General features: G+C 45.3%; 1 protein-coding gene and 1 long non-coding RNA gene across 2 annotated transcripts in view; both read left to right on the top strand.

Annotated features, from left to right (window-relative positions):
• The window catches only part of LOC149354268 (uncharacterized), a 214,207-nt gene that overhangs the window by 169,117 nt on the left and 18,715 nt on the right, over positions 1–26,375 (top strand). The gene's annotated exons all lie outside the window — the stretch shown is intronic.
• On the top strand, positions 17,230–21,531 carry LOC149354269 (uncharacterized). Its single transcript, XR_016291261.1, has 2 exons — positions 17,230–17,489; positions 19,278–21,531. It is a non-coding gene; the product is annotated as an uncharacterized LOC149354269 (long non-coding RNA).

Below are 26,375 nucleotides of genomic sequence, written 5' to 3'. Positions count from 1 at the left end.
AGGTCGCAACGTTTATCATTCGACGTATTCAACGCTTTCTTTTTCCTGGCGTATTCAGCGCTTTCCTTATTGCGATTCCGCGTGTCGGCACAGAAGCCTCTAAATTGGCTGTTAACAAGAGTTTTGGAAAAAAAAGTGAGTGCGCTGTTCGGATTTGAATCCGTTTAGTTCAGCATGACTCCAGCAGCGGACGTACTCGTCGACTCTCACCCTCGCCGTGAGACTTCTCTCGCTGCTGTCGCGAAAAGCTTCCAGTAGAGGATAATAATCAGGAAATAGGTTAGGCTTAGCAGTTAAGAGAGGAAATGTCGCTGACAGAAAAGGAAAGATACTGCTGAACAACGAAATCAATGCAGAAACAGGATAAAACATATCGCTAAACTCTCGGCCTGGTGCCTCGCCACTATTCTGTCGAGTGTATTTGTCTCTTCTTTTTTGCAAGTTTCCAGAATACTTTGAATTCGCCTGGTTCCGCGTCGATCCGGGTGTTAGTACAGCATTCCTTTCCACCGAGCACATATACACAGGCTATTGCCGTCTGAAATGAGTTCCGCAATTTAGAAATCAACGCCCCCCCCCCCCCCCCCCCCCCCCCCCAGACATCTGTTGTATACGCCTTGTCACATCCATTTGCTCGTCAGCATTTGCAACCTCCTCTTTTTCTCCTAATATTTGACGCGCTTTTTTTTAAGCGAGTCAAACCCGCCCAAACAGGAACTGAGAAAAACGCGAAAGTTTCTTATCCGTACAAACCGTAGCTCTATCCCAGCTGTTATATGATATCCTTTGCATGTTCAAATAACTTTCCGCCGTCACTGAGAGAAAATTATGCAACAATTTGGTCGATATCGGCATGAAAACTTTGGATTTGGATCTTTTCTGTGTCTCGCTCGATTTAACCCAGTTTTGTTCAGAATACCTTATTTCTACTGAAAAATTCCAGCTCTGTTTATAAAAAACATGCTTAAAATGAATATCCTGCGAATTCAGCAAAATAGCAAGTCATAACAATTCATTGCGTGCACTAAAGGGCTCCACCAACAAAAGTAAGTGAACGAGAAAAGCAGGCTAGCTGTGAAAAGCTCTCACATGACAGCTTTCTTTTCTTCTCTTCACACTTCGGCAGCGAAGAAATAAACATGTGATGAAATATGAGATCAAAAAAATATTCACGGCAGAATCCTAAATTCATGATTAGTAAGCGAGGTGGTAGAGTTAAACAGAACACAAAACGACAAAAGGCAACCGCTGCTCCCTTCGTTTCCTGTCTCTCTCTGCCATTTCGCTAGTAGTGTATTCAGAAAGCCAGTACTACGTGGTACAACTAAATGCTTTAGCGTTCCGTGTAGCAGAGAGGCATCCTTTCTTCTTCGGCGACGAGGCTAATCGTTACCCCGTCGTTATCGTCGTCTGCAGGGTTCAGATCTTCCGCCAATGTCTTCATGTCCTTTGCAGTCGATCAGAAAGTAGCGCTGAAGACCGAATAAATGAAACCACGCTCGAAACAGTCTAACCTTTTAGGCGAAAGCTAACGAAAAAGGCTCTGACGAGTGAATTTTGCTCCTTTTGATCCAAACATCAGCAGGATATGGCTCATGTTTTATTTGACGTAGGATTTGCCCACACGTTATTTCTTCCGGGCCCATTTCGTTCCAATGGTTGTTACAGAAAAGTACTATGGATGTGCTTTCCATTCCAGCATAGCTGGACTTTGTTTCGCTTTTCGCAATTTGGCTCATTCAAGAAGAAAATATTCGATATAATTATAACTTCTCAATCTACACGATCCATAAGGCATTATGTAGTGGAGAAAACTTAAGACGAGGAAGCATAAATGGAGAAGTGAAGAAGTAGAGAAAATCTAATAAACAGAAAATTCTATTTTTAAATATACTTATTTCGCAATAATTTCCTTTCCGTGACTACTCCCGGTTATCCTGGAGCGTTGCAGAATGAAACATGGAAACGTAACATTTTTTTTTTCACAAGAAATCCTGGAGCTTACAACTGACATGTACTAGAAACCATCGCTACTAACCTTTGAAGAAACTGCTTTCTAAAGCGGCGCATGTGCCTTCGTGTACTAATCATAGCCGTCTCTGACTGCCACTCTCCTGTCTTCTTTTATTTATTCAGTCCAAAGATCACTAATAAGCAAATATAATGCCGTGGTCACTTTGCGAAATAATCGGCCGAAACATGTTTAAAAAAGTAGTTGCATCTTCTCGGATGATTGCATAGTACACAATTCTACCGTCCTTTTCGCATTATATATTTCTGAAATTGCGTTTTTTCATTTGTAACTACACTCATATCTGTAACGTCTTCTAGCCTTCAACGATCTGCGGTACATTGAATTCACTTTGATCAAATTAAATTCAACAAATATCAGAAGCATACTCCTTGCACTCTGTTTAAATTCCGGCCATCGGCTTCATCCAGGTTTGATTTGACTCCGTGATGCCTCTACACCTTTTTATGACGTGGCTCGTGCGCTGCTGCTAGTTTTTTTATTTATGAATTACTATGCATTCCTTGCAAAACGAACTATTATAGTTTGATACAACTTAAGCAGATAGCAAAAAGATAGCATACTTTTGCCACATAAAGAGCCGTTGGTATTTATTTCAGATGCTGTCAATCCCATTGGGATTTTTACAGGATGGGCACATAGTAAAAAGGTAAAAATCGAATACAAATGAAATGAAATACATTAAAAACACTGTTGGTTACAAATAATTACATGAGTATGGGAAAAAATACAGATAACAGAAAATAAAACACAAAACGAGAGAGCATTGTTCACAGAAAAGGGTGCAACTTTATACATTGTAAGTAATGTGTTCATACAGATGCGGCTATATGCAGTGATACGAGTGGTATGTTGTACTTGTCTAATCATGTTTTAATTGTCGCGCAACTGTTCTTCTACCAGTGTTACAAATTTCTGCTAAGATGCATTAGTAGTGATAGAGGGGTTCAAACTATTCCATTCTTTTATGGCAAGCGGGAAGAATGAATATCTGAAACATTCGGTTCAGAATGCGTACTCTCTAAGGGTTAATGGGTGTTTATGCCGGGATGGTCTGGATTCATCTACAGATATATATAACGAAGCATCTATGTTTAATGTGTTTTGTACTAATTGGAACAAAAACTTTAGTCGTGCTAGTTTCGCGCGTTTCTCTCAAGTAAGAATACATGCTTGTTTTAGTAGTTTGGATGGTGAATCACTGGTCCTGTATTTGTTAAAGATAAATCTAACTGCCTTTCGCTGCACTCCTTCTAGTTTGTTAATGAGCTGTTGTGTATAGGGAAACCAAATTGTGCTTCCGTATTCGAGAACTGATCGCATAAATGTGTTAAATGCTAACAGTTTGGTCTCCGGTGGCGCTTCTCGAAGCCGTCTTCTAAAGAACAATCGTTTTAAAGCCGATGATACTATAGTGTTAATATGTGATTCCCATCTTATATCATGTGAAATGATTAATCCAAGGTATTCATGTTCGTGAACTCGGGTGAGCGGTATGTTGTTGATGCTGTACACATATTCGGATCCTTGTTTTTTACGGGTTACAGATAAGAAGGCTGTTTTTTTAATGTTCATTTCCATTCGCCAATTGTGACACGATATTACCACATCATGAAGGGTTCCGTTCAAATCATCGTGGTCTTTTACAGAGTTAATTTCGTTGTAAAGGATGCAGTCATCGGCAAAAAGTTTAATTTTAACTTGTATGTTAGAGGGCAGATCGTTAATGAAGATAAGGAATGAAAGTGGAGCAAGCACGCACACTTGGGGTTCTCCCGAAATAACGAGCGCAGTAGAAGAAATTTCATTGTTAACTAGAACATACTGAGATCGGTTACTTAAGTAGTCCTCGATCCAATTGATAATAGAGCCGTTACCTAAAGTTGATCTTAGTTTCCTAATTAGTTTTTTTATGGTTTACTCTATCAAACGCCTATTGGTTATCAATGCTCTGGAATAAATCATGTGTTAGTTCCAGTAGTTGGGTGATAGTCGAAAGATTCATTTGATTGATTGATTCAAAGGTACATTTTAATAAAATCAATTTAAAAAGTAATAACACCTTTTGGTGGAATTTGCTTTTCCACACTGATTCATTGCATTATTTAATTAATGGGCAGGATACGTAAAACCACAATTCAGAGGGAAAATTATATAAGTAATGCAACTGTGTTACTGCAATTTGGCTGCTGCCATGTTCGTTATGGAGGAACAAGTGCGCGTGTATGATCTGGGGGTGTTACTTTCTTATGAGAAGCAATAGCAGCCTCATTCAGGTTCAGGACTCGCTGAATGCCGAGCCGCTAAATCTTTCTCCGTATGTGGACCGAAAAGGTCGCGTGGGACCCACTGAGCTTAAACCGATTGCGAGACAAGAGGGGAGGCACTGCTTGCGTTATAACACAGCACTGACCTCTCCGTAACTCGCCATAACAGGTGATTGACTCGAAGGGCATCGGTTCGAATCACGGTACCAGCTGTTAGTAGTAAACTTCACAATGGTAGTAAAGATTCATAATGGTGCTTCAACAGCGCAAACACACACAGACTAAGAAAGAGACAAGACACATAGTAAGGCTGCGGGGGCTTTCATCTACCCCATCAACCAATTTCACACAGAAGTCGCATGACCTCAGACCAGGCCGCCGGGTCAAGGACGGATAGTCTGTGACTGCAAACAGTGGTTCTCACTTCAGGGCCGATGTTCTCGTCCGCAGAAAGAATGATTGAGCCTTAGCGGATGTTGATATCTCATTCAATAATGCGCCTACGAATACTTGACGCAGTATGATGTGAACGGTGCCGAAGTAGGTCGTTAATGGCATTTTGTTCGTCCGGTTGCACAAAATCTCACGAAAGAATAACTAGCTGAAGTAGTCACAGTCAGGCATGCGGCGGGGATAACCGACGAGCACACACGTCGCAACAGTGCGATGAGAGTGTGGTGAGAGGGTTCTATGCGTATAAGCGTCTAACCTTGGCCGAGGATTTAAAATAGCAAGTCACCCGAAGAAGGTTCGCTCATCGATATGATCATTTTCGTGAAAAAATTTCCCCCACAGCGCTTTCCTTTAGGACATCGGATACATGATGTCGGCGCCTTGTCGGCCGATTTGTGCGCTGAGCGTCCCTCTGGTTGGGATCCGCCTGGTGCGTCGGTAATCTCCGCGCAATGTTCAGACTTTCCTGGGAACGAAAGATAGGCCGCGACGGTGACCCGGGCAGCGTGGCCTGGTGGGAGGGAGGACGACGAGGCCTTGCCGCCGACTCGGATATGTCGCCAATGTCGGCCGCTAATGCGCACGCACGACGACAGGGGGAGTGCGACGGCGAGCGACTCGTGACACAGTCGCATGTGACGTCGTAATCTTCCCCAAACAGAGCAAAATCGCCCGCCAAAGGCATGGCATGATCGTGCTGTAGCAGGGAGGCTCTCCATTATAATTTATCCGAGCACGTCGCACCTCTCATCGGTGTAGACGGTATCATAACGGCGCGAGTTGTTGCCATTCTGAAGCCAATCCTGTCCATGACATCCAGAGGCCCCAAGCTACCTTTAAAGGTTCCAAATGTTAAGGGCTTGCCACGACCGCATCTACAAATAGTTCAGGGATGCGCGTTGCCAAAGACAAAAATTCAAACTGAACTCTCACGCGCTCTCTCTCACTCTCTAAACGCCCCAGTCAAGCCCGTCATCTTTCAGCAGTTCCGGGAGAAGGAAGACCTGCTAAATGGCAGGTCCGCACGCATTTCATTAGTCCATCATCCTGACTAAAGGGTGAATTATTTAGTTTGGCGTCCGGTCACATACTCGCTATGCCAGCTCTCTTACTCTGCGCCTCCAAACACCAGACATGCGTTTGTGCGCTGCGCTCGGCCCAAGGGTAAATTTCGTGTCGTCCTGCTCTTGTACGCTGGAAGCCGAAGAGGCCGAAGAGCCATTCTTCGGGGTCGGCGCCAGGCGAAGCGTCGAAAGTTGGTGGCACCTGGGGCTGGTGAAAAATGATTGGAGTCGTCGTCTCGGGCAAGCTCATGGTGGACGTTGCTACTGGCTTTCGCTTCCAGGTAGGGTCCGGCAGAATCCCGAACTCAGGTGCGTCGCCTTGCAGACGTCAGCGTGCGCGGTGGACTGGACTAAGGTCCTGCGGTAAATGACTCAGAGGGCTGGCGTCACGGCTTGCAGGGGGTGTCCGGTACATGGAAGGCTACCCAGCACCTCCACCAGATGTCACGTTGTAGTGACGGCAGTCCAGCGGTCAGGAAGACACCAGAAAGACTTGCAAACGAAGCTCTTTATTTGGGCTGACTTGCGCCCGCAAAAGAACTGAATCACTCGGTGGCGGCGTAAGCAACAAGCGTGCTCGTCAATCGTCGAACGACGAATGCCCGCTGCTAGCGGCATCGTTCAATTTAAAGCCGGCAAGGAAACTTCAAGATAACAGGTCGAGATCATCTAGAATAATCTGTAAACACGCAGATGCAACTGTTCATGGCTGTGAACAATTGAGATTGGACCGGTCGCTTCTCGCGTCACGAACAAAAATGATAACACCCCTTTTCTGTGGCTTTGCGCGAACTAACGGATGCTACAATGATACGCGGCAATATTTTTTTTCCTCTTCTCATGGTACAAAATTCATGAGCAAAAAAAACCTACTTCGTAGACATGTCACCGTTCTATAGTTCAGTAGGTTTGCACCTTTCTATAGAAAAAGCCGGGGACAATAATATGCCTTTTGTCTTGTTTTTCCAGTAACTTATCAAATGTAACTGAAAATGGCATTTTGAGTTATTTTATATCGTGGGTACACCAAACGTGGGTAAACCCAATTTTCGCATTTCCGGGGGGCCACCCAAATTCCAGACGCAGGCCAAGCACATTTTAGGGATTACTCAGCTCGCTTCCGAACGTGGATCAACTCAATTTTCAAATTTCTGGGGGCCCACATAAATTTCAGGGGCAGGCCAAGCCCATCCTTGGGGAGTCTCAGCTCGGTTCCGAACGTGGATCAATTCAATTTTCAAATTTCTGGGGGCCCACCCAAATTTCAGGCGCAGGCCAAGCCCATCTTTGGGATGTCTCAGCTCGGTTCCGAACGTGGATCAACTCAGTTTTCAAAGTTCTGGAGGCCCACCCAAATTTCTGGGGCACGCCAAGCCCATCTTTGGGGTGTCTCAGCTCGCTTCCGAACGTGGATCAACTCAGTTTTCAAAGTTCTGGAGGCCCACCCAAATTTCAGGGGCAGGCCAAGCCCATCTTTGGGGTTTCTCAGCTCGGTTCCGAACGTGGATCAACTCAATTTTCAAATTTCTGGGGGCCCACCCAAATTTCAGGGGCAGGCCAAGCCCATCTTTGGGGTGTCTCAGCTCGCTTCCGAACGTGGATCAACTCAATTTTCAAAGTTCTGGGGCCCACCCAAATTTCAGGGGCAGGCCAAGCCCATCTTTGGGGTGTCTTAGCTCGCTTCCGAACGTGGATCAACTCAATTTTCAAATTTCTGCGGGCCCACCCAAATTTCAAGGGCAGGCCAAGCCCATCTTTGGGGTGTCTCAGCTCGCCTCCGAACGTGGATCAACTCAGTTTTCAAAGTTTTGGGGGCCCACCCAAATTTCAGGGGCAGGGCAAGCCCATCTTTGGGGTGTCTCAGCTCGCTTCCGAACGTGGATCAACTCAATTTTCAAAGTTCTTGGGGCCCACCCAAATTTCAGGCACAGGCCAAGCCCATCTTTGGGGTGTGTCACCTCGGTTCCGAACGTGGATCAACTCAATTTTCAAAGTTCTGGGGGGCCACCCAAATTTCAGGGGCAGGCCAAGCCCATCTTTGGGGTGTCTCAGCTCGCTTCCAAATGTAGATCAACTCAATTTTCAAATTTCTGGGGGCCCACCCAAATTTCAGGGGCAGGGCAAGCCCATCTTTGGGGTGTCTCAGCTCGCTTCCGAACGTGGATCAACTGAATTTTCAAATTTCTGGGGGCCCACCCAAAATACACGGGCAGGCCAAGCCCATCTTTGGGGTGTCTCAGCTCGCTTCCCAACGTGGATCAACTCAATTTTCAAATTTTTGGTTGCCCACCCAAATTTCAGGGGCAGGCCAAGCCCATCTTTGGGGTGTCTCAGCTCGCTTCCGAACGTGGATAAACTCAATTTTCAAAATTCTGGGGGCCCACCCAAATTTCAGGGGCAGGCCAAGCACATCTTTGGGGTGTCTCAGCTCGCTTCCGAACGTGGATCAACTCAATTTTCAAATTTCTGGGGGCCCACCGAAATTTCAGGGGCAGGCCAAGCTCATCTTTGGGGTGTCTCAGCTCGCTTCCGAACGGGGATCAACTCAATTTTCAAAGTTCTTGGGGCCCACCCAAATTTCAGGCGCAGGCCAAGCCCATCTTTAGGGTGTCTAAGCAAGGTTCCGACCTTGGATCAACTCAATTTTAAAAGTTCTGGGGGGCCACCCAAATTTCAGGGGCAGGCCAAGCACATCTTTGGGGTGCCTCAGCTCGCTTCCAAGTGTGGATCAACTCAATTTTCAAATTTCTGGGGGCCCACCCAAATTTCAGGAGCAGGCCAAGCCCATCTTTGGGGTGTCTCAGCTCGCTTCCAAATGTGGATCAACTCAATTTTCAAATTTCTGGGGGCCCACCCAAATTTCAGGCACAGGCCAAGCCCATCTTTGGGGTGTCTCAGCTCGCTTCCGAACGTGGATCAATTCAGTTTTCAAATTTCTGGGGGCCCACCCAAATTTCAGGGGCCGGCCAAGCCCATCTTTGGGGTGTCTCAGCTCGCTTCCGAACGTGGATCAACCCAATTTTCAAAGTTCTGGGGGCCCACCCAAATTTCAGGTTCAGGCCAAGCCCATCTTTGGGGTGTCTCAGCTCGCTTCTGAACGTGGATCAACTCAATTTTCAAAGTTCTGGGGGCCCACCCAAATTTCAGGGGCAGGCCAAGCCCATCTTTGGGGTGTCTCAGCTCACTTCCGAACGTGGATCAACTCAATTTTCAAATTTTTGGGGGCCCACCCAAATTTCAGGGGCAGGCCAACCCCATCTTTGGGGTGTTTCAGCTCGCTTCCGAACGTGGATCAACTCAATTTTCAAATTTTTGGGGGCCCACCTAAATTTCAGGGGCAGGCCAAGCCCATCTTTGGGGTGTCTCAGCTCGCTTCCGAACGTGGATAAACTCAATTTTCAAAGTTCTGGGGGCCCACCCAAATTTCAGGGGCAGGCCAAGCCCATCTTTGGGGTGTCTCACCTCGCTTCCGAACATGGATCAACTCAGTTTTCAAATTTTTGGGGGCCCACCCAAATTTCAGGGGCAGGCCAAGCCCATCTTTGGGGTGTCTCAGCTCGCTTCCGAACGTGGATCAACTCAATTTTCAAAGTTCTGGGGGCCCACCCAAATTTCATGGGCCGGCCAAGCCCATCTTTGGGGTGTCTCAGCTCGCTTCCGAACGTGGATCAACTCAATTTTCTAAATTCTGGGGGCCCACCCAAATTTCAGGGGCAGGCCAAGCACATCTTTGGGGTGTCTCAGCTCGGTTCCGAACGTGGATCAACTCAATTTTCAAAGTTCTGGGGGGCCACCCAAATTTCAGGGGCAGGCCAAGCCCATCTTTGGGGTGTCTCAGCTCGCTTCCGATCGTGGATCAACTCAATTTCCAAATTTCTGGGGGCCCACCCAAATTTCAGGGGCAGGCCAAGCCCATCTTTGGGGTGTCTCAGCTCGCTTCCGAACGTGGATCAACTCAACTTTCAAAGTTCTGGGGGCCCACCCAAATTTCAGGGGCAGGCCAAGCCCATCTTTGGGGTGTCTCAGCTCGCTTCCGAACGTGGATCAACTCAATTTCAAAGTTCTGGGGGGCCACCCAAATTTCAGGGGCAGGCCAAGCCCATCTTTGGGGTGTCTCAGCTCGCTTCCGAACGTGGATCAGCTCAATTTTCAAATTTCGGGGGGCCCACCCAAATTTCAGGGGCAGGCCAAACCCATCTTTGGGGTGTCTCAGCTCGCTTCCGAACGTGGAGCAACTCAATTTTCAAAGTTCTGGGGGGCCACCCAAATTTCAGGGGCAGGCCAAGCATATATTTGAGGTGTCTCAGCTCGGTTCCGAACGTGAATAACTCAATTTTCAAAGTTCTGGGGTTCCACCCAAATTTCAGGGGCAGGCGAAGCATAACCTGGGGGTGTCTCAGCTCGGTTCCGAACGTGAATTAACTAAATTTTCAAAGTTCTGGGGGGCCACCCAAATTTCAGGGTCAATCCAAGCATATCTTTGAGGTGTCTCAGCTCGGTTCCGAACGTGAATTAACTCAATTTTAAAATTCCCGGGGTGGCACCCAAATTTCAGGCGTGGGCCAAGCCCATCTTGGGGGTGTCTCAGCTCGGTTCCGAACGTGAATTAACCAAATTTTCTAATTTCTGGGGGCCACCCAAATTTCAGGGGTGGACAAAACCCATTTTGTGGATGTTTCAGCTCGGTTCCGAACGTAGGTAAACTCAATTTTCAGATTTCCAGTGGGCCGCCCAAATTTCAGGGGTGAACCAATCCCGTTTTAGGGTGTCTCAGCTCGGTTCCGAACGTGGGTCACCCCAATTTCATGTGTGCGCAACCCCATTTATGTAATGTCTCAGCTGGGTTTCGAAATTCTGTGAACTTAATTTTGAAATTTTCTGGAATGAGCCGCCCATATTTCAGGGGCGGGCAACCCCATTTTTGGAGGTGGGCCAATTCCATTTTGACACTAGTTCACGCCTGTCTTCTGCCCAAGCACACCCACACTCATGTTCACCGGCAGTCAAATTCAGCCAAGGTCATTTCAACTGAAAGGTCAAAAGTGAAAGGTCGAGGCTTCAGAGACATGTCGGCTTCTTCAGAATTGCTATTGAAGTGGTGCTATCGCATTTGAGAAAGTCCCAACGCTGCTGCCTTCATCCTTGAGGTATTCTATTTGGTTAACATCATCATCAGGGTAATAAGTTATCAGGCAACGTTGCGTCCGTCAACTTCTCTGCCCTCGTCCCGACCAGAGCTGCGTTGTGTCTTTCCACGTTCGAGCTGAAAAAGTTGCTGTCGACCGGCGGAAGTCTCTATTTAGCAACTGTCGGCGTGCTGCACTCACAGTCTTCTGCGAATTTAATACAGATACATTTGCCTAATCATAAGAAATTTTGTTACTAAAGGTGGTGTCGGAATCTCAATCACAACCTTCTTCCCCATCAAGTTCTCACATGTGTTCCGTGCCATCCCGACGTTAGCCAAAGAAACTGCAATACAGGACACCGCGCCCCGGTGTCCCTGTGCGTGCACAGAGCAAAACAGTGCCCGCTGAGTTGAAAGAGCGTGTTATTGGCCCTCAGCGACAGGCGTTACCAAAAGCGGTCACTGCTCTACAGACAATCTCCAGGTAGCTTAAAACTAATTGATCATCGGTCATCTGTTCCCGGTTGGGCCGCTAGCCTTGATCAAACTTACGCTCTATTGACAGGTAGAAGTGCACTGTTCTTGAACCATTTTGATCCTCACAAGGCTTTGTGGTGGCCATAGTTTTCGAGGATAGTTAACCAAATTTTGGCGCTGATTGGCTTACTGCGAGGGCTGTCAAGGAAGCATGGTGACGTTAATGCTACAATTCTTATCACGCAGAGAAAGCGTTTCGTGCTGCGAAGAAACATTCTGAAATAGTTCGAGGCCTCTGAAGGATTTCGCCATCTGGCCATTCGAACCTCGCTTCCGCAAGTGCTTTTCTTTTCGGGAAATGCACGCTTTTACGGGAAGTTGCATTCAGTGCCCCTCACTCAGCCCATGTTCGGCTGAACACCGCAACCAGGCCCGAGATTAAATGCACTTCAAAGAGCGCATTCCTGCCCCACATTAAGGTTGTGGTGGGGCAAAACGCGGTACAAATTTACACATCATCCTTTTCTTTTTTGTCATTCGCAAACGCCGACAACAATCATTCACTACTACCCTGGCATAGCGCTCAGTAAATAAGGAAAGAATAGCTGAAGCAGAACAGAGTAAAACTCTATATTAGAAAATTCGAAATGTTGTAATTGGACCCAAATGCGGGAAAGAATGAGACGCGCTACTAAAAGATTATTTTGCTGAATATTGCAAAGAATTCCCCAAAAACATGCTTTCATAGTTGTATACACAATTTTTGCGACCCCAAATCCGCATGGTAAACACTGCAGCCAGGTAGCAAACGGGAATGATTGGCTCCATGACCCACTAGAGCCTACAGGCGGTTCAACAGCCAGAGTTTGCGTATATATGCTGTCTACGCAATCGTTTTTAATTCCCTGCCACAATGGCAAATTTTGTCTTTCTGTTTGACCGTCGTTGCTGCGACGCTCTCCCTCGACGACCGCAGAACGTGAACGGAAGCTTTTCGACGTGATTGCAGGTCTAACCGAACAGAGCTTGCTCTATCTTTAGAATGTATTTGCACAAAAAAAAAACATTGTTACTTGCGGAAAAAACTCTACAGCTCAGTTTTCAAAGAAACACTGTGCAGTTCCTATTTTTCACGCTCCTTTATTTTCTTTACTTTTTTGTGGTGGACGTCCGTATGGCCCTTAGCGGACGATGACGCGTCACCGCCGACTCGGACTCGGATCACCGCCGACTGTGTCGCACGCAGGACGATGACAGGGGGAGTGCGACGGTGAGCGTCTCGTGACACCCTTGCACCAGACAGCGTTATCTGCCTTAGCCAGAACAAAATCGCACGCTATAGGGGTACGGCATGCTCTTGATTTAGCATTGAGGCTCTCCGTTATAACTTATGCGAGTACGTCGCAGCTCTCGTCGGTGTCGACGGTATCAACCGGCGCGAGCTACTGCCAGTCTGAAGCCAATCCTATCCATGACATCGAAGGGCCCCAAGCTACCGTTAAACACTTCAAAATTTTACAGGTGCCTAAGATCGCATCTCCAAGTAGTTCATCCATGCTCACTGCGAAAGACAGTAAAAATTCAAATCGAACACTTCTGTGTTCTCCCTCTCCCAACGCCCCAGCCAAGCCCTTCATCCACGTCACCTTTCAACGGTTCCGGGACAAGGCAGACCTGCTAAATAGCATGTCCGCACGCATTTCATTGACCCATCAGCCCGATTAAAGGGTCAGTTGTTTTCTTTTCCGTCTGATCGCATACTTGCTGTGCCCATGCTCCTACTGAAGGCCTCCAAAAAATCAACAGGCGTTAGTGTGCTGCGCTCGGCCCAAGGGTAAGTTCCGTGGCGTCCCGCTCTAGTACGATGGAAGCCGTCAGGCTTATTACTTTCGAGTCAGGCCAAAGCGGTTACAATGCGTTGTTGGGCTACGCCCTGCAGATTCGATTCGCCCTGCAGATTCGATTCGCCCTGCACATTCGCCCTGCAGACTAACTGTAAATAATGCAGCTAACAAGTCGTTCAAGTTCTGCTCTAGGCTCCCCTGTCGTAAATTTTCGGGTTGCGCTACTCACTCACTCCGCACCGGCTTCGGTAAGACCCCACCCTCGGCAGAAGTCTACTTCTGCGTGTTTTCAATGCCTTAATATTAAATCGCCACAGCTCGTAATTCAATTACACAGTTACTGGCCGGGCAGGAACCGGGTTAAAAATTTAATCTCGATTTAGCACAGATGAAGCTCAGTGTTTGCGGGGTTGAAACAGACTCGCTTATCGAATCTTTTTTTTTACTCAACGTGTTTGCGTACCAATAAGCACTATTCTGCCAGCGGAGAGTTCTAGCATACGCGTATGCAGCGGCAACATACTCGCGTAGACGTATAGCATAACATCCAGATGCCTGCTGCGCATGCGCAGTGGCCAGGTGAGGAGGTTTTCCGGTATACGCCTACCGCGCTACGACTACCGGAGACTCTACAATATCTTCTCGCTACCTCTACACTTCATTCCCTTCGAGTCGGGAGCCTCTGATTGGAGCTTCGGTCGGGCAGCAACACGTGGACAGTGTGCGGCAGCCAATGGGAGCGCAGTGGAAAAAAGGTGGCATGAGTCGACAACCGTCAGACCGGATGGGGGCCTGCGCTGCTCGAGTAACTCGGTTTTTTCCAACGCGGTCGGCGACGAATGCCTGTGCGCATGACACGAGACGTAAAGCATCTGGTGATAGACCGGATGGCAGAATGCGATCGCTCTCAGGAAGCAATCGCCTCGCACACTGCCAATGAGTCTGCGCCAGTATGCGCTGTTGCTATGCATAGGCGCGAGAATTGTCCTTCTGGGGATTTTCAGTAGTTGAGTGCTGCTCTCCTCAGCATCAGTGGCGCTCGAAGACGTACTATACTAATAGCGGCACCATGGCTGGCAGCTCAGCGAGCAGAGCGGGCATCCCTGCGCCGAGCAGGCAGCGGGTCTCGCGACGCAGCCTGTCATGGCATTTTCCAAGGTACTCGGGTCTGCGTACAGTTCATACACAACGTAGAACACGTTCTGCCTTACTGCTTGGACCACGCAGGGCGGTACCACGACATAACCAATGCCATAAACCAAGTTCTCTTTAGTGTCCAAAAAAACTTGCTGCTGGCGTGAACTATGTGCATTTCTTTTATAACTTGTCGTTCATAGTGCGATATTAGTTACATAAAAGTCAACCGACACGCCCCAACACTAACCGCTCGAAAAGACTTAGCTCCGCGAAGACCGTGCCGATTCTGCATAATGCAGAGTTGAAAAAAATAATTGATAGATCGGTAGGTGTAAAATATTCAAGCTGATCATCGAAAAGTAGCACGGGTTTGATTTCAGTGTCAACGTCACCGGTTCTTTATTTGCGCTTGTCTGCGACCCTTCCATTGTTTCCCCGGCTGGGGCAGCAACACGTCGAGGCAGCTCGGCAGCCAATGGGAGCCCAGAGCATCACCGGTGGCGTGAGTCGGCCAGCGTGGGACCGGATGACGAACTGCACGCAGCGCCTGCCCTTACAAAAATGGATGTCGAGTTTCTTTTGAACATGTATGGAGAGCCTAATGATTCTAAAGGATCTCTATAGAAACTCGCTGTCTATCGAGTCAGCTCATTAAGTAGTCTATTTACTCTTTAACGAGACCTAACTATAAAATTTTGCTCTGTACGCAGTCAACAGAGATTCTTTAGAATTGGTTCTATAACAGTTCATAATGAGTCAAATTTTATAGAATTTCTTTCGTGCCTTCACTATATGAACTCGCTCCGTTCGCAGTCAAAACAAATTCAATAGAATTTCCTCCGTAAGACTTTATAATGAGTCGAATTTTATAGATCGTGTTTTGTGCCTTCGCTATATGAACTCGCTCCGTTCACAGTCAAAACAAATTCAATAGAATTTCCTCAGTAAGAAATCATAATGAGCCAAATTTTATAAAACTTCTTTCGTGCCTTCACTATATGAAGTCGCACCGTTCGCGTTCAAAACAAATTCAATAGAATTTCCTCCGTAAGACTTTATAATGAGTCGAATTTTACAGAGCTTGTTTTGTGCCTTCGCTATATGAACTCGCTTCGTTGGCAGTCAAAATAACTTCTATAGAAATGGCTCGGTATCGCTTCAAAATGAGTCAAATTTTTAGAGCTTGTTTCGTGCCTTCGCTAAATGAATTTGTTCCTTTAGCAGTCAAAACAGAATCTGTTGCATTCTCTCCGTAAGACTTCTTAAGCCAAATTTTATAGATATTGTTCGCAGTTTTCACTATATCAATTCGCTCTAAAAGGCGGTGAAACTTTAAATCAAACTGCACATCAGCAAGCTAGAAATAATTCAACGCAAGCATATACCATTAAATTTTCGAAAGGCACCTCTGAATCGACGACCGATCTCAAGAAAAATTTGGCAGAACACAGCGGCAATGTATTCGTTTGCTTTCTTGAGTAAAAAAACAACCTCACCGCCGTTACGATCACTTGAAATCTCCAGAAACTGGATCAACAAAGCGTACAAATACCTGTAACGAATATTTTTTTCCTCATTGAAAGACAAAATATGATCAGCTCTCACTACTGACTAATGAGCATGAATAGGAGTAGCCTTGTACATCGTTGTCATTGCATTCGCCTTTTTTCGAGTTCTTGTTGATTGGTGTCTGCACCAGTTGTTTCCTATTTTTTTCTTTGGCGAAAAAATGGGCCTTCTTCCCGTAGCGTCCTGTCTATAGCATAAAAGCTGCGCACGTGCTCTACCACGAGCAATGTTTGCCGGCCAAGCACACGACGCACTGTGCGACAGTAATTCGGTGCAGTATTAGCAGAACCTTTCCAAAACTTCGTAAGTCACCTTTCCAGCATCGCAAAAACATTTTTACCATGGCGTTGCGGCTCGCGAGGGTCGGGAGTTGGGTGCAGCACTGAGGCCTGGCAAAGCTGCGTTTCACCGTTCCGTCGCGACTGCAGCGTGGTGACGGTTCATTTGACGGCTTGACAGAGTTGCGCCTAATTCCTTTATCGCCGCAACAACACAAGGCAGAAGCGTGCACAAGAGGCGCGCGACATTTTTCGGACAATATATTTCTCCAGCGCTGCACCCGATTTCTGCCACCACCCCCCCTCTTAAAAAAATGACCTCAATGGTAAAGACCCCTTCCGCTGTAAAGAGAGGCTGACTTCGTGAGTTTTGCAAAAGAGTAAACCTGTAGTTGAGACGGGCAGCCGCTACAGTAAACAGGCCCATTATTAAGATTATGTTCCTAACGTGCTTTTTTTATCTTCGCTAGTATCTGTAGACATAAATTAATAAATATTGTTTGTTTTAAGCGCTTCCCACATTTTGCAACAGACCAGCTATCAGGCCTACAATTCAACTTCACTGTGTGACGAAAATTCCTTTACCATGCTGGCATGGCCCCACCTTGAGTATTTAGTCGTTAGGTGCGTATTAACTCTATGTTAGGTGTAATGCTGGCTTTTCTAGTCCGAGCAGATGTGCGCGCGCTTCATGCGGACGCCTACCGCGCAGTCTGATAGTCGATCCTCGACTCAAGGACGCTGAACCAGGCGTTGCCTTCTCAAGGGAGGGAGATACGTCTAGAACCACGTTGGTAGAAATGCCAGCACTTCTAGTTATGAGTCCTGCCACACAGAATGAATTTCGCACCACAGAGTTACCGGCTCTCCCAAGAAAACAGAAACCGAAACTCCGCCCACGAGCAGCGCCAAAAAAATAAAAAAAAGTCACACCGAAGCCAATCCAGTCCAATCCCAAAGTCGTCAGCAGCGGCGCCATGTTCTTTTTGTTGCCGGCCGGCCGGGTGGCGTTTCGGGCGTAGTTTTTTTTTGTTGTTGTTGCGCCTTGTGTGGTGTTTTCGTGCTGTGGTTTTCGAATGTGCTACAAAACTGGTGCGTGACCTGCGCGCTTCGAAAGACCTTCTGAAGCACCTGAAGTTCTTCTCAAGATATTGGACGTCGTATTGCGCCCTGCACCACGCCGTGACAATGCCGGCATCAACGTGGAAGAACGAACGACCTTGTGTGATTGCTTACGAATGTGAGTACAGTTCTTGAAATTATCTGCCAAAATGTTGTACTGGGGTGCGTGAAGTGCTGTAAATGCTACTGGGTGTTGTCTGACAACTTCTTCGGAGTGCAGTAGAAGTTTGAGTTCGATGCAACGGTTTCCGCAAGTGCGCTGTTTGCACGTGACCGCGAACCTGTCACACAGCCACGGAAACCGTCGCTTCGCGCCTATAACTTCCTCTCCGCAGCGACGAAGTTGTGACATGGAGTACAGTTGCATGTTTTTACTCTCATGATATCGTTGTGCTCATTATTGCGATGATTGGGACCAACGAGCGGAAAGCACTGTGTTGGAACGACGTATGCTTCTCAGTGGCAGTAGTTCCCGGCGTTTAGTTTTTTCGTGCTTGTATGTGTGCGTGTGTAAAGGGTATAATTCCAAGCTGAACAAAACATGGTCTGCCGAGTCCACGTTACAAATGCTCACAGTACTCAGGCCGTTCAGTGCCTAGAAGTGGAATGACGATGTAGCTACAACCGACTAGAGTTGCGCACGTCAAATGCAAGAGGAATGTTGCCGATGAGTTTCGCCGCGAAAATAACTTTTGGTAATCTCTTTCCGGCGTTATTCGCTCATCGAGAGTGTTTGTGGGCACTGGCTTTGTTTTTGTTTTTTTTGGCATTTCAAGCATACTTCGTACTGGTGCAAAAATGAATTGCACACTTACGGCTGTACCATCGCAAACTGCGCATGATGTTTTCGACTATGCTTTGAAATAATTTTATTTCGAAGGAATTTATGGTGACGCATGCGGTTTCTACAGAGTTTATCAAAGAGAGAAGTACTGAGACTTGGATTTGGCCGAGATGTTCCCACTTGCACTGTAGTGTCATGCCGTAAAAAGCTTATTATTTTATATTGTGTTTTGTTATGTCTGTGGTATTGGTGCTGATTCATTTGCCTGGCTGTAATCTCACTGCTTTTCTGCAGCAACTGGAATATAGCTTTATTGATCTCGCTACCAGAGTGCTAGAGATATCGTGAGTTTTTAATTTATGTAACTGAATGGAGTCATTTATATGGATGCAATGGATTATACTGGCTAGCAGTTTAAAATAGTTATGTGACGTTGTTAACGCACTTAATATCTTTCTACAACTACTTCAGCAGTGTCAATCCAGCATTAGTGGAGCAGGGAAGTGAAAAGTTTTCTAAATGCAGCAGGATCAGAATCCATCCCTTTGCTTAACGAGGGGGTCGTCGGCATCACCATCTTGTCAGATGTTTAGTGAGTGCAATTACTGTGTTTGAGTAGCCATTCCCAGAGACTCAGATGTAGACGCTTTGTGCTGCCTGTGAGCTACTGAGGTTGAGTGACAGCTGTTCTCAGTTTTCACTGCACCTAATTTACTTACTGCAATTAATCAATCACTTGTAAAACACAGCAGACAGGTGAATTAGTTCTCTAAAAAAAGTGATTGTGATTGTCACTGCATTATAGTGCCAATAAATATTCTGTATTAGATGAATACTGTTACAGGCTAATGTAATAGTTATTCATTCTTATGAAATGTTCTAGTCTGGCAGCAGTATCAGTCACAGCTGGGTGGTGTTTATAGTTCTTTTCAAAGTGTACATGCCATTTATTTTGAAATCATATACTTTCTGTATTGTGCTGTTAGTACTCTTCAAAGGTAGATCACTAGAGTACTACTGCCTGTAGATTCTGATCTGATTGATGCTTTTGTTTGCATTAGTGTGAAAGCAGTTGTGTGCTAGGTCTCACTGACTGATTTTTTTTCTTTGGCCTATACGCAGACATCTGGGTACTTCAGACTGGCAAGCATGGGTGGTGCCTACCTGACACCTCCTCGTCTCTGCGCAGACAAGAATGATGCACCTAATAATCTACCGGCCATGTCACGTCATTGGCTTACTGCAAGTGATCAGCACAGTTTATGAATGGAAATGCTGGTATCTATGCAATTGAATTATTGTACTGTGGGATATGCACAATGAAGATCACATCCAAAGAATAGATGGAAGTGCCGATATGAACCAACAGTGCCTCCTTTTGACCAATTTTTATTTTCAGAATAATGCACTCAATTAAAAGATATGAATTCTAAACTAAATATGTCTATAACAGCATAGTTAGGAAGTCAGATCTTGTATCAAGCATTTGCATATTTTAAATGTGTGCTTTGAGTTGGTTGTTAATATCCCAGCACATTTATCCTCCTTACTATTTACTACAAAGGAATGAAATAGATTGGTTTTCGAAATATTTGTTTTGTTTCTCCTCTAAACCGAATATAGCTTTTCTTCTCATTTTTCTTTTTGTTCAGTTCACTTGATTACTGCAGCATATCATAGCTTTCTTTAGCAGTGAATTTGGCAGCCTGCTTATGATGGTCTCTTAGATTGTTGGGCAAGCTGACCATTGTGAATCCAGGCAACACTTAAACTCAGCTCAGGAAAGCATCTGCATAGGTATAGTATTAGTTGCCTGTGGACAACAGCAGTTGAGTGAAGAAAGGGGGCTGTAACAGATGACATTCACAGCTTATGTTGTCACCTGACAAGGATTATTGAGCAGCCAAATGTCAAGCATCCTATTCTGGCCGCCCTGTATTTCCTATGGTTGGATCAATTTGTACATGTGAAGCAATGTAGGAAAACACAAGTTACATATATGTAATGAAAGAAACCAGTTCTTTTGTTGGCACAGTCAGAGATTTGATGTACAGCTTTTTTGTGGTTAATAGCGAGTAGTGCAAACCAGTCTGAATTAAAATGCCAACAAAGGCGCGTCCTTGTAGCAAACGGTAATATGCAGGATGGCTATCTGGTTCATTATTGCTCAGTATCAGACATAAAGTACTCCTTGAAATTTGCATCCTCATGGGACGATGTTTAGTCATGTAGAGTAGAAATGAATAATGTACTTTGTTTTGTCATTCTTGTACTTTGCGTCTTGCTTGAATTAAGAATTTATTCCTGCTCAAAGGAGTACAGACACCTAACTTTTGGGTGCATGTTTTCTGCTTTGTAATGATTCGTAAGGCATGGATTATTATGTGGTATTCTAGTATGCCCACTAAATAATTTACAGTTCAATTTCTTTCTCATGCTGTTTCGGTTTCAACAGCCGAACGATCACTGTGACATCAAAGTGTGCTTACAGGTCTAGGAGACATGAAGAAACTGGTATAATCACTGCTTTGTCCTTTTAATTTGCTACAATGCTAAAGCCAAGCAGCCTCAACAGCCGGAATGACAACAAATGAAGAAGCAGCAATTTGCTGTTTTTTCATGCCTCATGCGACCTATAAGGGCACGTTAACGTTACATTCGTTGTTCGGATGTTGAAACCGTAACAGCATGAGAGAAAAATTCAAGTATAAATTATTTATAGTTTGCAGCTGAATACCACCCGGTGATCCATGCGTAGTAGTGTCTTCCACATTACTGTGGAGAAGAAAGCATGCCACCAAAATTAGGTGCGTGTACTGTTTTAACAAGAGGCAGTTTAATTCTGGAAAGTAGATCTCACGTGTCCTCTTCAAAACAATTGTGACTCCTTCATCATGTTCACTCTGCTGTGCACGCAATCCTTGGGACAGCTGTAAATGATATCCTTTCAGGTATACAGTGCTTTCTAACTTTTAATTCTGACGGAATGAACATGCAGCTAGCCTTTTGCTGTGGCTCCGACTAGCATTGTGTACCTTATGTAGGGCATAAGTGAATAAAATTAAGGCAGGCATATACTCAGAGCTGTTGAAGGCAGAAGGCTAGGCAGTATTTGTTTGAGTCGCTACTCCACTGTTTTTTCGTGAAAACATACTCTCTTTGAGGTGTGATCTTCGTTGCACATGTAACGCAGAAAATGAATCTAAAATTACTTGATTGTCTCAAAATAAAATGTGCTCGTACTGTTCGTGTGCCATGTCTCTTATCAGTTTCATCATAAATGCTGCTAATTACTAAGGCTCGCCAGGAGCTGCAAACGTTCAATTCTATAAGCTGCTGTAAAAGTTGCTAAGTGAAATAAAGTTAGTTGATTGTATGTCGTGTGCTGTTGCTCTGTATGATTTCTTGCATGCTTACAGCAATCAGTGGTTACATCATATATGTTACATTGTACATGCTGGGCTTCTATAGGAATGTGGGGGCCAATTAGTTATTGGAACTCATTACTCAGATCTTATACAGTGTCAAAAGCATCACATTGCAATGAAATAAATGCATTCCAATGGATTTACGTAAAATTCATATAACTAGTTTCAAAAGAAAGTTGTTACAGTATTTCTTTTAAAGGATGTTAGCCGTGTTCCTATAACAATGCGGTGGCCAATTAGTTATTGAAACACTGTACCCAAATTCTATACAAATTCAAAAGCAGCACATTACAATGAAATGAGTACACTCAAAAGGGTTTCTAAAGAGACTCCTCAAGGAGTTTCTAAAGCAACTCATTACAGTTTTTCTTTTAAAGGACATTAGCCACATTTCTATAGCAATGCGGTGGCCAATTAGTTATTGAAACACTGTAGCCAAATTCTATACAGATTCAAAAGCAGCACATTACAATGAAATGAGTGCGCTCAAAAGGGTTTCTAAAGAGACTCCTCAAGGAGTTTCTAAAGCAACTCATTACAGTTTTTCTTTTAAAGGACGTTAGCCGTGTTCCTATAACAATGCGGTGGCCAATTAGTTATTGAAACTCTGGACAAAAATTCCATACAGATCTAAAAGAAACTCATTACATTTTAATGAGTAAATTTGAAAGACTTTCTAAAGAATCACAAAAGCAATTTTTGTAAGGGTGGCTCGGTTTTCTACCAGGACGGTCGGCGGCGAACGTGCGCTCAAGACGCACAAAGGAAAGCTTCTGGTGACAGACCGGATGATAGAAACCGATCTCTTCCACAGAGCGATGCACACGTGTACTGTCCGTGACTATGACTGCGCAGCACGCTGTCGCCATGTCTGCGAGAACAGCCCCGGGGATTTTCCATCCTTGAGCGCGGTTCTTGTCAGCACAGATGGCGCTGTCGTATCGTGAAGGAGGTTTTCTGTTTAAATCATTACATATGTGCTGCCCGGCGCTCTAGACGCACCGCTGCGCATCGGATGGCTGAGGTAGCAAGCTTATTTGCCTTTTTCTACATATCTCGGCCACCTGACAATTCACGGGAGTAAAGCTCACCTTAATGATAATCAATGCAGTATAAAGCCGCAGTTCTACACTTGGGCTAATAAGCCCCTTGTTTAGGGTTCCGTACTATATTCCTCCACCTGCGTTTACAGGCTTAGGTTGGGCCTACACTTTCCAATTATTCTTCGGTATATTTAGGACCCGTTTTTTAAGCAACATAGGTCATCCCGGTTTTGGGATATTTTATTCCTCACTTTGGCTTTTTTTCCTGCACTAGAATCATTGCTTTGCAGCAAATATTCAAGTTTGCAATTTTTTTTTCTGAGACCACAATTCTTTTGATAGAATAAAACTCAACTACAAAAAGAAAAAAATTCATGGAGCTCTTTGACTCTCTAAAGTGCTGCAAGGCGAGAGCGTTTCTGGTGTTTTTTTTATTTTTCACATTTTTTATTTTCTTATTCTGAATTTTTGTTTTTTTATTGTTTTTATTTCACTTTTTCATTTATTTTATTTTATTTATTTTATTTTTGAAACCAATGCATTCACTAGATGCGCCTTTATTCATGCCCAAACCCTGGGCCTTCGTGGCGGAGTGGTAGCTTCTCCACTTGAAATGCCAAAGGCCCTGGTTCGATACCCAGCCTCGACACACTTTCTGTTGAGGTAGTGACGCCGAAACGCGGAAACATTTGCTAACATTCCTTGGCCACGACAGTATGAGACATTAAACGCTTTCGCCTTAAAACCTACTACGAAGGCAAGTACCGTTCGATAGCTCAGTAGCTTTGCACCTTTCTGTGGAAAAGCTGGGGGGAAAATATGCCTTTGTCTTCTTTTTCTAATAACTGGTCAAGTTCTAATAACTGGTAATAACTGGTCAAGTTCTAATAAGTTTCTAATAACTGATGGAAGGCTAAACAGACATTTACCTCAGTTTTTTTCCCTATTATATACTGAAACATCTTCTGAGTAGCCGCTATCCATGCAGGGAGTACAAGTTTCATTTCTGTGCTATTTTCCTTGTCAGTTTGCTTTTGTGCCCTCCTTTGTGATCAGTTCTGCATCTTCCCCCCATACAAGCACTCTCGCGCATTGAAATTTCCAGGGTCGTATTCTGTTATTCTGTAAAGATCCGTTTCATTTGGCGGCGACGTCAATGTGACGAAGCAAGACCAGAGGAGAAAGCAAACGGCCAATCACAGACACTGCAGGTCTGGTGGGGGTACCGCCGCTAGCCTGCCTCCTGCCCGCGCATCCAATTTGGCCGAGTCTCAGGGGCCACGCAGAGCCAATTCGTCGCATAAACGACGTCCAGTTTGTTTACCGAATCAAGATTCGCGACGATTAAGGTCGTCAGGCGGGTCGAACGTGTCGTGCTCAGCCATTCGTGGGCGTTGGCGCCAGACCTTCAGTGCGATAGGGACGCGGAAAGCGTTTATGGGCGTGTTTCTGCACACTTATAATTAAAGGAGTGCAGAGGAGGGCCCAGAACACACTTTGGAGGAGTATTCCCTTGTCCCATATTCCACTCCTATTTCCAGAATTAAATAACTCTCTCTATACAAAGAGTGATTCAACACCTACTCATGAAGTGCTGTACTACTCCTGCAATAGACTACAGGCCCTCCTACGAGGAAGTAGAGCTACCACATTGAAGCAGCATCCTACCACTCCTTCAGGTAGAGTTCCAGGACTCCGTTTGTTAGAGTGACTATACTCCTTCAAGGAGTATCAGCCCAGATGTTATTTTACTCCTTCGAAAGGAGTTTCACGTGTTTTCAGTGCATCCAACCAAATTTTCTTAATTCACATATTCTTCAGAGTAAGTTGGTCGTATGTTTTGCAGGATCCACCTGCTCTACATCTACAAAAGAGTAATGAGCAAAATGGATTATGATCGTTGAGCAGAATAATTTTTGCTCATACAACTACTTTATGGCTACACTACAGTTTGCACATTAGTATGGTGCTCAGTCTGCGTTGAGAATTACAATGCTTTAACAAATAGTGCCACAAATGTACAACACTGACAACTTTTATTTCTTAGTAATTGCTGTGATTGCTGTGGCTCCCCGAAACACTCTCGGGAGGCGCTCGCTGGGATCAAGCCCCATTATTGTTTCAAGCAGCAGACAAGTCCGTTTTGCTTTTGAGGTGTAATTGACATTAAATGCCCAGAACACTACCAAAAGCAAAACAAACCCATCTACCAAATCCATCGCAGTGAGCTGTAAGCACTCAAAAGAAACTAAGATGCTGGATGATGCCGCAGCTTGCTCGGCTGAGTGAAGGAGCTTTGGGTACGCGTGCATTTCTCCGGGTGCCTGAAAACATGAATGACAATAATGCAATTAAGAGTAAATCCCAGCGCCCTTTTCATATTATGCTTTCATGGGTGTATGCAAGATAACTGTCACCCAAATCAGCAAGATAAGCACTGTAACCAGGCAGAAACCGGCACTGTTTTGCTCCATGACCCGCTACAGCCTACAGGCAGTTCAACAGCCAAGGTTTGATTATTGGCTGCCTGCGCAATCGTTTTGAATTTCCTGCGTTCCTGGCAACTTTTTTTTCTGTTTTAGCGTTGCAGCTGCAGCTCTGTCCCTTCGTCTCCGTCGAATGGACGCGCGACTAGGTTCGATCGCAGTACTTCAACTAAAGCTTTTCGACGTGATGGCACGTCAAACCGGACAGAGTTTGCTCCATTGTAAGAATGTATTTGTATAGAAAACCATTATTGCTTCCCGAAAAATGTGTCGGCTGGTGTCTCCTTTGCCAAGGCTCACTTCGCAATTCTTTTCTCAGCTCGGAAGCGACCATTTTTTTTAGCCTGAAGCGGACCTTTTGTGGGTGCGTGGCTGATCACGAAAGTTAAATATCAAAGTAATTCTAATGCACGTTTAAAAGTTTCGAGGCGCAAAGTTTAGTAAATAATGGCTTGTAAAAGTGTGGCTGGTTTCTGCATTTTTTTCAGATTGAAAAGCTGGAATCAAGCATTATGCGCATTTCTGGGCTGTGGTAAAGGAATTACCCAGAAGACAACCCGCGATTTTTCTGCAGTAAAATAGAACCGAGCACTTCAATCACTACTTAAAATTTTTTCGCCCAAAGCGCTCTGCGTTAGCATGGCTGAGACATAAAGCCTCTGGGAGCAATTGGCCAATATTGTCCAAAAGTTTTTAGTCAGGTTCTTCTTGTCATGCAGTTTAAAAATAATTGAAAAGGGCACTTTAGAGGAATTATATTTTGTGGTCGCAATCGGCCAGTCTAGATGCAGTAACGACATTCTGCTCGGTTCCCACACGTGCTAACTCTTGGCGTGCGTGTGGAGCAAATATATGCTTTCGCCACCAGCTATATTACACTTATGACAGTCCCACTGGATTTCTTACTTCGCAGTACACTTTTCTCAGTCGCCTGAAGTCATGCTCTATCCCATCTATCTACACCGACCGCCTTTAAAGAAGCGCCGGGAAAACTCAAGTATTTTGCCTAAAAGCTCGTAAGAGCGCATGGTAAACCACCCGTCTGATGGCCAGGTCATATAGCGTCTCGTGAGCCGAGATGCCACAAAGGTCGCAACGTTCATCACCTGACGTATTCAGCGCTTTCCTTATTGCGATTCCGCGTGCAGGCACAGAAGCCTCTCCAGTGACTGTCAACAAGAGTGTTGGAAAAAACAGTGGGTGCGCTGTTCGCATTTGAATCCGTTTAGTGCTGCATGACTCCAGCAGCGGCCGGGCGTGTCG

This window comes from Amblyomma mixtum, chromosome 3 (assembly GCF_055824585.1).
Source record: "Amblyomma mixtum isolate Tamu chromosome 3, ASM5582458v1, whole genome shotgun sequence".
In the NCBI taxonomy this organism is placed as follows: Eukaryota; Metazoa; Arthropoda; class Arachnida; order Ixodida; family Ixodidae; genus Amblyomma; species Amblyomma mixtum.
This window is presented reverse-complemented; position numbering and strand designations above follow the sequence as displayed.